This window comes from Tachypleus tridentatus, chromosome 10, assembly GCF_004210375.1.
Source record: "Tachypleus tridentatus isolate NWPU-2018 chromosome 10, ASM421037v1, whole genome shotgun sequence".
In the NCBI taxonomy this organism is placed as follows: Eukaryota; Metazoa; Arthropoda; class Merostomata; order Xiphosura; family Limulidae; genus Tachypleus; species Tachypleus tridentatus.
The window spans coordinates 133,119,766-133,129,632 of NC_134834.1; the positions used below are offsets into that span (position 1 = coordinate 133,119,766).

The window sequence follows — 9,867 nt, forward strand, 5'->3', positions numbered from 1 at the left end:
CCCAAACGTAACACTAAAAATCAAATTTCCTACCAGGGTCCTATAAAAAACTAATTTTGGGTTTTTAAATCAGTTTCAGTTTTCGTGTCACGCTGTTTCGTTAGTAATACTCAATAGTATACATTGTCGCTTAATAACAAAACTATCCCGACATTGTTGTTAAGCTAACAACCTTGTTTATGTTGAACGCGTAATATATTTGTTGATTTGTGGTTTATTTTTGTTTTATATCTTTTTAATAGTCTCGGTGATATTACTATTCTAGATAAATGAGGTAACTTAGTTAAGGGTGGAGAAGAGCTAAAGGAAAATGCGTTCCCCAACATTTGTCAAAGTTATTAATGGTTGTATAAAATCGTAGTGTTTGCAACTCGAAATGATACTGTTCATAACATAAATAATCAATTATTTCTAAAGTTTTGGTTTGTTTGTTTTGAATTTCGCGCAAAGCTACATGAGGGCTATCTGCGTTTGCCATCCCTAATTTAGCAGTGTAAGACTAGAGGAAGGCAGCTAGTCATCACCACCCACCGCCAACTCTTGGGCTACTCTTTTACCAACGAAGATTGACCGTAACATTATAACGCCCCCCTCCCCGCTGAAAGGGCGAGCGGAGATTCGAACCTGCAACCCTCGGATTACGAGTCGAGTGCCTTAACCACCTGACAATGCCGGGCCTCTAAATGTTACCGAACAGGAATTCACTACAGTTCAATTATCAATGCTTAAGTTACAGATTATTCTGTAAATTACCTAACTGAGCTCCTAAATTCCCTTAAATAACTAGGGATGACAGGACACATTCTTAAATAAAAGGTTCATTCACCAATAATGTTGGATCTCATCAAAAACTTGTTTATACTGTTAGAAGAGGGAACATCAGTCAATCCAGATAAGGCTCAGATCAAAATTGAAATGTTATAAAAATTGATTTTTTTTAAATAAGTGCTCATAAAATAATTTCGCTGTGTTTTAAAACATCTATTTTAAGTAATTTGAGCATCTGCGCAGTAAACGAGTAATTCAGTTAGTACGTAATGTGTTATATATTTTGATAATTTCGTTCTTTACTTGTATCTATTTTATTGTTTTTTATTATTATTATCAATCCCCGTAAAGAATGATGCCACATAAAGGAAATCCTTATTTACTTGTGTTTTGCTTTTACGCACTGTTACAGGTCCTTCTCTGTTGCTGTTTGTCAGGTATGACCTTGACCTAATTCTCATATTAACCTTCAGCTACACAAAAACAGATACATGAAAGTTTATACTTTTTCATCGCAGCGAAACAGTAATGCACCTCGAATGTACTTAAAACTGGCAAGACGCCACAATAAATCCAAACTAATAACAACTTCCATATGAACTTCAAACAGTTTTAACGCCAACCTAAATGTTTAGTTTACCTTGTGTAACTATTAAACATAGTCAGATAGCAGGTAAAAATGCTCTAAGGAAACTAAACGAAAGAATCAAAGGACGAAATTACAATCGTAAATGTGCTCAGTACTTCCCTTCCACGTCTTTCACATAACGTAACTTTGATATCAGGTAACGTTAAGAAGCATTTAGAACTTATAATCATGTGTTCTTGAATAAATCTAGCATTTCTAATTTATGAGAATGCTGTTATGTTTAGAGTACGCGCTGTAGGCGTTTTAGGGACAATATCCTTTAACGTTATTAGTAAGACCTTCTTACTAAGTAAAGAATTTTTATACTGAACTATTACAGGTGCATATTAACCTATGTAGTGAAATTATTTATTCTTTTTACTAAAGAATGATTTCATTATTATATTTGTTCTTAGGATTTCAGTTTTATATCATTATCCCTCAATAATATACTGATAACTAGACTCAAAACTACCATAACTTTCTTTACCACAGTCTTGTGGCCCATAAAATCACCTACACTTTTACAGACCTTGTTAATTATAGTAAAACCTTCACTCGTGACCAAAATTTTAATCTTGACATTATCCATGTCAACCAAAACTGGCTAAATATACATACAGGAATGTTTTGAATTTTGCATAAAGCTATACGAGAACTATTTGCTATATAATATAGGTGAACTAAGTGTAGATCTAAGATTTTATTGTTAGTTCTGCTCAGTGGGAAGTTCGAAGATAAAGTACTAACGAACAGTGCTAAATGTATATAATAGTTATTAATTTAAAAAAACAAATAGTGTTTCTATTTACTTACGTTGGACTGTTGCTTCTTCAGTTCACAGATCCAAGATCAGGTTAAGTCTGATGAAACTAGTAATTAGACTCTAAATCAGAAGTTTATACCTAAAGGGAAATGTCGTACTTAGATAGCACAGTTTACCGACCAATTGTTCGGTATTTTTAAATTCACATTAATAAGGCCGTGATCTCTAGACATTCCTGTACAACCATTAAGAATGTTGCTTTGAATAAATTTAAATAAAGCCACTACAAGTTATATTGTCCAGCTGCGGTAAGAGAAGCCACTTTCAGTCTGAGAATAACAAAAGTAACTTGAAACAAGATCAATATAAATATTTTACTGCATATTAACGTGAAATCTGTACATAATGAGAACAAAAACTAGATCTGATGAGTAAATATTACTACTACAGAAAGAATAAATTGATCATATAATCCTATATCACATAAATAAGCTGTGAATAAAATCATGTTAAATCGTGGGAGGTACAAACACTGAATATCTTCTCATTACACTACTAAAAACACTACTACGACAGTCATGCATAGATTAAAGTCAAAAGGAAGGACTGTATTAAAACAGTAAACCCAAACAGGCCTTAACAAAAACAAATCGCTGCACGGATTAAAAAGATTACCAGGGCACAGGCTATAAGGCTGGATATAAGAAACGCCCTGGGTTTTGGAGGTGAGTGTGAAAGTAGGACCCACATTATGGTGGAGAGACTCAGTTTACCAGTCTTAACTTCTGTTTACTAGTCTTACATGTTAATAAAGAAGGATAAACAACAACTGAGTAAGGAGATCGAGATGCGGGTGCTTCAGCCCACAACGCCACACAGGTAAATCACTGTGGTGACTGCTCTATAAATAAATATAAAAATGAAAGAAAAACGAAAATAAGGTCCTACTAATGAAGGTAAGCGAAGCAACAATACCTAGAACGTTCGCATTTCAGCCAACATTACAGTAGTAAAAGTCGAAATTTTGTTTGAAGTTAAGCACAAAGTTACACAAAGAGCTATCCTTGCTCTGCCCATCACGGGTATCAAAAACCGAATTCTAGGGTTATAAGTCCGCAGACATACCGTTGTGCCACTCTAGGGTTTTCAGAAATTCATAAGTTAATTATTAATACAGTAGAAAAATTATAGTAGTATAAAAATGTAAAAAACATAACAAAGTTATCTAGACTAGTATAACTCCCAACTAATACTTATTACGTTCACTATAACTACTGTTTTTCAGACTTTATCTACCCTTCATAGAAGCATTTATATTCGTGTACGATAACGATGTTCATGTTCCTATGATAACAGCGACAAGCTCTTTGTTTCTTTTTTGAATTTCTCACAAAGCTACACGAGGGCTATCTGTGCTTGTCGTCCCTAATTTTGCAGTGTAAGACTAGAAATCACCACCTACCGCCAACTCTTGGGGTACTCTTTTACCAACGAATAATGGGATTGGTCGTGACATTATAACACCCCTACGGCTATAAGAGCAAGCAAGCTGTTTAAACGGCATTATTATAAACTGGAAATATTTATCGAAACTATTGAGCAAAAAAATGTTAATTTATTATTTCTTTATACGTGTCTAATATATTTTGGTATTTACCACAAAATCCTTTAATAAATTTATTTAATAACTTTTGTTAAATCAATTAATTATTAATTCTTACTTAAATATTTCAACATTATTCATGAAGTATGGTAATTTATTACAAACTGTTACAGAATTTGAGTAGTTGTAAAGTTAAATTGCCTATAACGGAAAAATATGACATATTGCTGTCAGTAAGGAATGTTCTGGCATGGCCAGAAGGTTAGGGCGCTCGACTCATAATAAGAAGATCACGGGTGCGAATCCTCGTTACACCAACATGCTCCATCTTTTAGCTGTAAGCACATTATAATGTGCGATCAATCCCATTATTCGGTGTTAAAAGAGTATCCCAAGAATTGGGTGATGATGACTAGCTATCTTCTCTCTTACGCTGTTTTTAGTCTTACACTGCTAAATTAGCATACAACCCTTGTGTGGCTATGCTCGAAATTCAAAACAAGCAAGAGTAGGCCAAATATTAGAAAATATTTTTGTTTTATCAAAAACAGTTAAATTAATATCATGATAAATTATTTTAATTTCTACATAAAAAATAATGTGCCTCTACTTCAGAAAGAGATGTTTTTTCAATTACTTTTTCTACTGGATGAATATTAGTAAGATGATTATTTATTCACTGAAATTGAGCACAAAGCTGAATAATGGGCTATTTGTACTTTGCTCATCACAAGTATCAAAATCCAGTTTCTAGTCTTGTAAGTTCTCAGACTTACCGCTATGCTGATTGGGGAAAGGGGAATGAAGATTTGTAGCATCTTCAATAAACTTATTTTCATAAAAAAGAAAAGTATCTTAAAAGAAAGCAATTAGCAATAAAGTAGTCATTAGTCAAATTTAAAACAGTAAAATTATTAAAATCTTGATTTAATCCATAAAGATTTAATGTTTTAAATTTCAAAACATGGAAGTTCTCGCGTTGGTCTCTATTAATTTCTTCATTAATTTCTGATATAGGTATTTTAACAGAAAAAAAAATAGTGAACTCTGAAATGCTCTAATTCTATGGAATTTATTAAATTGTTTTCATTTTAAAAGTACGTATGTTTATATGTGCATGTAATGGATTTGAAGTTTGACCATCATATTCCATATTACATTTAATGCAAGTTAATAGATAAACTACATTATTTATTTTGCTTTAAAAATTGTATATATAATAGGATAAAAAGAATCAAGACTAGAACAAGTGAGACATTTTTTGCTATTAAAGTTGACACAATTTGTGTATTAGTTGTAAAAGAATTTGTTACCCAATTGCAGTAAACACGTTTAGTCACGTAATGGAAATGTATGAAATATATGTATGTGCAAAAATACAGTTCACTCCATTAACGTCTTCTTCCAACTTTCACTTCGAAAAATAAAGAAACATGATCATTTTGATGCAGCACTTTATTATTTTGTATCACTAGATTTTTATTACGTAGTCATGTTAAGTTGTCGCAAGCGATTAGTAACAAGAAACAAGATATGTTGGTTCATTGAAAAAATAAATTTTTATTGTTGTTACGAACAATTCAGGTGATTTGTTTGACAAAAACAATAATTCTAAAATATATATATTCCTTGTCCTGGCTTTAAAACAAAACAATGCATAAATATACTCATTTCTATAAAAAAAATGACCTTACTTCAAGTATAAAGTTGTTCAAACTTGTTATCTAAACCTTGGAGAATGTTAGACTCAACAAATATCATTTGTCTTTACAAACTAACTATTACATTTTAAATTAATTGTAATTGCCCCTATATTTTGTAAGTAACTTGTTTTACTTATTAAACATTTGCCTAGAACAACAATGGATCTGAGGTCAAGCTTTGTACATCACAATGTACATACAACGTACCGTAACATTAAAGGACAGTAAGGAAGATTTTGGTCCATTTTGACTGTCTTATTCACTAAATAAAACTAGCCCTTAAAACACAAAGCCACACCTTATAGTCTAAATATTTATCAAGCTTTCTTTCAAACTCTTTTAAATTAACTGCATCCACCATATCCGAAGGCAATTCATTCCAGTGGCTAACCACCTTGTCATAAAAATAAAGTTGTTTTCACTGAAGATGACTCCTACCCTCCAAATTTTTATATTTGTGTCTTCCTAATTTTACCATTCTCACCATTATGTACGAAAAAAAAAAGATGATGCATCAGCACTATCAGTTCCATAAACAATTTAATTATTCTTTTTAAATAAGAAAACAAGTTCAGAGGTCCATACTCATATGATAACATTTCCATTACAGATATTATATTAATAATCCTCTCCTGAACCCTTTCCAATAATTCAACTTCCCCTCCGAGGCAAGAAGTCTAAGAGGGAACACAGTACTCCAAATGTGGCCTAGCCAGTGACCTATACAATGGCATTAATAGCACCTTCAGACTTTATTCAACAATTTTGTAGATACAACCTAAAGTATTGTTTATCCTGCCTCTCACAACAGCAAATTGCTTAGATAGCTTGATATACTGACCAACCAGATTCAAACATGAAATCTAAAGCCCAGTCATTGAACTGTCATTCATGTGTACATTCGCAAGTCATAAAAGTTTGGATATAAGCATAGATGCATGTTTACATTCATGTATTACATAGTGTTTTTAAGTGAAAATAAACTAAAACTTAGTTACTAGGTTTATCGTTGCTTAAATGTAAGTTGCATTTAAAGGGACAATTTTCAGTGGTCCTTTACAAACACATATATAAAATTTTGTACGATACTAAAATAGTTTAAGCAAATTTCATGTATTATTGTGTCAACATTGTTTGCTGGTTTTTTTTTCTGCAGGTTCTTTTAATTTATCTAGTAAAAATAATTCAACGCTTAAACGAAAAACAACTTATATGTATTTGTTCTTCTAGCGTTGTTGTCCTTCGATAGGTAAGCAGTAAGACAATAACTTTACAACCATGGTCAGATGGTCCGGACGCTGATGGAGTCATTCAAATGATGCAATGGTCCCACAGACTTCCGTTCTCAACCCAGCTGAGCAGGTTTGGGATTTGATAGATGAAAATCTTGATAAATCAAAAGTTACTTCCTTAGAAAATCTATGAGAGTGTATTAGAGACATATGAAACAAAATTCCAAAGGTAACCTGATTAAGTATGTTGTAATAATGTCCAAAAGACTGTTCGCGGTTATTAAAGGAAATGGGGGACACACAAAATATTAACTGTTTGCTGAGTTTATGTTGTACTCTATATGAAGATTAATAAAATTTTGAGGTCTGGCATGGCCAGGTGGTTAAAGCACTCGACTCGTAATCTGAGGATCGCGAGTTTGAGTTCTCGTCCCACCAAACATTTTCATCTGTGAGGGTGTTATAACGTACGGTCAATCCTACTATTCGTTAATCAAAGAGAAGCCCACGAGTTGGCGATAAGTGGTGATGACTAGCTGCCTTACGTTTAGTCTTATACTTCTAAATTATGTACGGCTAGCGCAGATAGCCCTCTTGTAGCTAGCTTCGCGCGAAATTCAAAACAAACAAACAATGCTAAAGTATAAGGTTTTATTCTCCGATGAAGACAACGCACAGATAGCTCAATTTGGTATTATTACAAGCTTGAATATACCGTAATTTGTAATACTAAGTATTTAACCACAATCAAATTATTTGTACAAAGGAGACGCAATAGCTAACACACTGATTGATTCGTTCCCTCTCTTGAAAACCACTATACCCTCTAATAATTACCTTATATTTATATATAAATATGTAACATACTTTTGAATATATTAAAAAATGTTACCTCCCTTCCTTAGATTTCTAGAAGTTTAGATCTGTCTTAACTTCCTAAAGTTAATGCTAACACTACATCATTAAGACTCCACAACTCCTTCTAACTAACAAATACATTAAAACATTAAAAGATGTATATAGGTTACAACAGTACACGCCAATAAACTGCTGTGCTATATGAAAACAATCAAAAAAGATGTTAAGTAAAATATAGTCCCACCATGCTATAATCTTCATGATGACGAGAAACCCACTTGAAGTAAAAATGTATTTTTTAGACGACTGGTATGGGTATTAAAACTAAGATTAAAATAAAGTACAATCTCATTCTTCATTGAAGAATATTTCGTTAATTTGAGCTGTCCTGTATTTTCAGTTCTCCGCTGTCTGTATTCTCCATCTGTTCATCAGAGACTCGTTAGATCTCCCTGCCTGTGGAAGTGTATAGACAGTATCCCAACAGAGCACACGTCTGAAGCCTACATGTTCGCTTTCGCTCTACTAAGATCACAAACATATGAATTGACAAATATTTTAGAACACAGTCGTGAAGGGTGCATTTGCTCAATCACATTTTTGATGATCCATATCATTGACTTGTAAACCTGAGACTTGTCGTTCATGCCCACTATGTCATTTCATTTCAATTAGAATGAACTTATCAGGCAAATTTTCTGAAAACCTATCTTTCCACTCGGAAACATACAGAAGACATGCTTCACGTTAGACAACTGCAGTTCTTTTTTCACGGATAGTGAAGTCCTTAAAATAGTTTTCTATTTTAAAATACAGTAACAGCTATACATTGAAATTATAATTCCACAGAAGTAAGATATTATATTTTATATCAGCACTAACAATTTCTCTAATAATTGCAGGCCGTTTCAGTGTCAAAAGGTTCACATAATACCCATTTGTATCACTTTTATATCTTGTGTTGTGTTGTAACCGTGGTTCTAAATTCTAGATAAAATATTGTCCCAACTGCAATGAACATGTTTCAAAACTTTCTAAAATATTACATGTAATAACGTCCATCAACCCCTAAACAAACCCTGTGTTAGAATTAAAAACATGTTGTTTAAAAATAACTAAAGATCATGTTGTCCCTGATACCCATCAAAGCTTAAAATAAATTCTGTTCCATAGTGTTGTTTAACAAGATATTGAAAACAATCTGTGCTTTTAAAACCCATAACTCTTAGCTCGTATCCACTATTATAACAGAGATACTCCAAACCTTTCCTTTTCACCAGACAATAGAGCTAATCTGAAGTTGATATTCAGAAAGTTTAGTTTAACAAGTTGATAATACGTACTGTACCTGGAACTTACTCAATTTTAGAATAAATGATGTGTAGAACTGAAAGCTGATTTAAAAAAGTTCTTGAGAATATTCTGTACCCTTTACATTCTTCAAGTAAGTACTGTGTTGTTAAAGCTGAGAACATTTGTTTTATTAACAGATTTTGAGAAACTTATGTATGTGTGATACTCTCCATCTCTTGCTGTGTAAGTACTGTGAACGTGTGTTTAGTATTTCATTGAAAGCATTCTATAACTTTGATACTACACCTTAAAACGAGTCTTTTCTTAGAACATAAAACGCGTGATTTAACAAGTTATTGTAAAACATTTCTACCTTTCACACAGACCAACTTTTCAACAAGTCGATTTCTTAGAACTCAGAACATGGGGCTCAACAATCCCGAGAAGGTCTAGTAACTCTATTACTCACCGATTCTTAGCCTCCATTACAACCAAGAACAAATGTTTCAACATGATTCCTAAATTATGCATTTCTTCCAATGGTTTTGGATCTGACCCTATGCGCATAAACATTAATTGTTTTTCTACTAGAATACATAATAACTTTGAAATATTATATAACATATATATTTTATTCCTTCAAATATCTCTGGAGGCATTGAAAATATAAACGATTTAAGTGAACGTAAAGATTCATTTAATATTTTTCTTTTTCTTTAGAGGACAGTCACACAAAATCAGCATTGACATACCACTAGGTAGTGATAAGACTAAAATTGAACATACTTTGATATTGCATTCCTGTATATGATCGTGAAAAATGTTTGAAAAAGCTGGATTGTAATAACACAAAGATAATATATAGATTTGTTTGAATTTTTTTAATGTTTACCTATCAGTATCAATCACGTACGCATCAACAATAATGAAACATGTTGAAATTTTATATTGAACAAAATGACACTTGCTTTTAAGCTTTATCTAGTTATGAACGTACTTAGGTAAGCTAATGTAAA

General features: G+C 32.4%; 1 long non-coding RNA gene across 1 annotated transcript; it reads left to right on the forward strand.

Annotated features, from left to right (window-relative positions):
- The first annotated feature begins 1,362 nt into the window (after nucleotides 1-1,362).
- Nucleotides 1,363-8,940, forward strand: LOC143228220 (uncharacterized). Its single transcript, XR_013015267.1, has 3 exons — nucleotides 1,363-1,553; nucleotides 6,699-6,830; nucleotides 7,959-8,940. It is a non-coding gene; the product is annotated as an uncharacterized LOC143228220 (long non-coding RNA).
- Nucleotides 8,941-9,867: the final 927 nt, after the last annotated feature.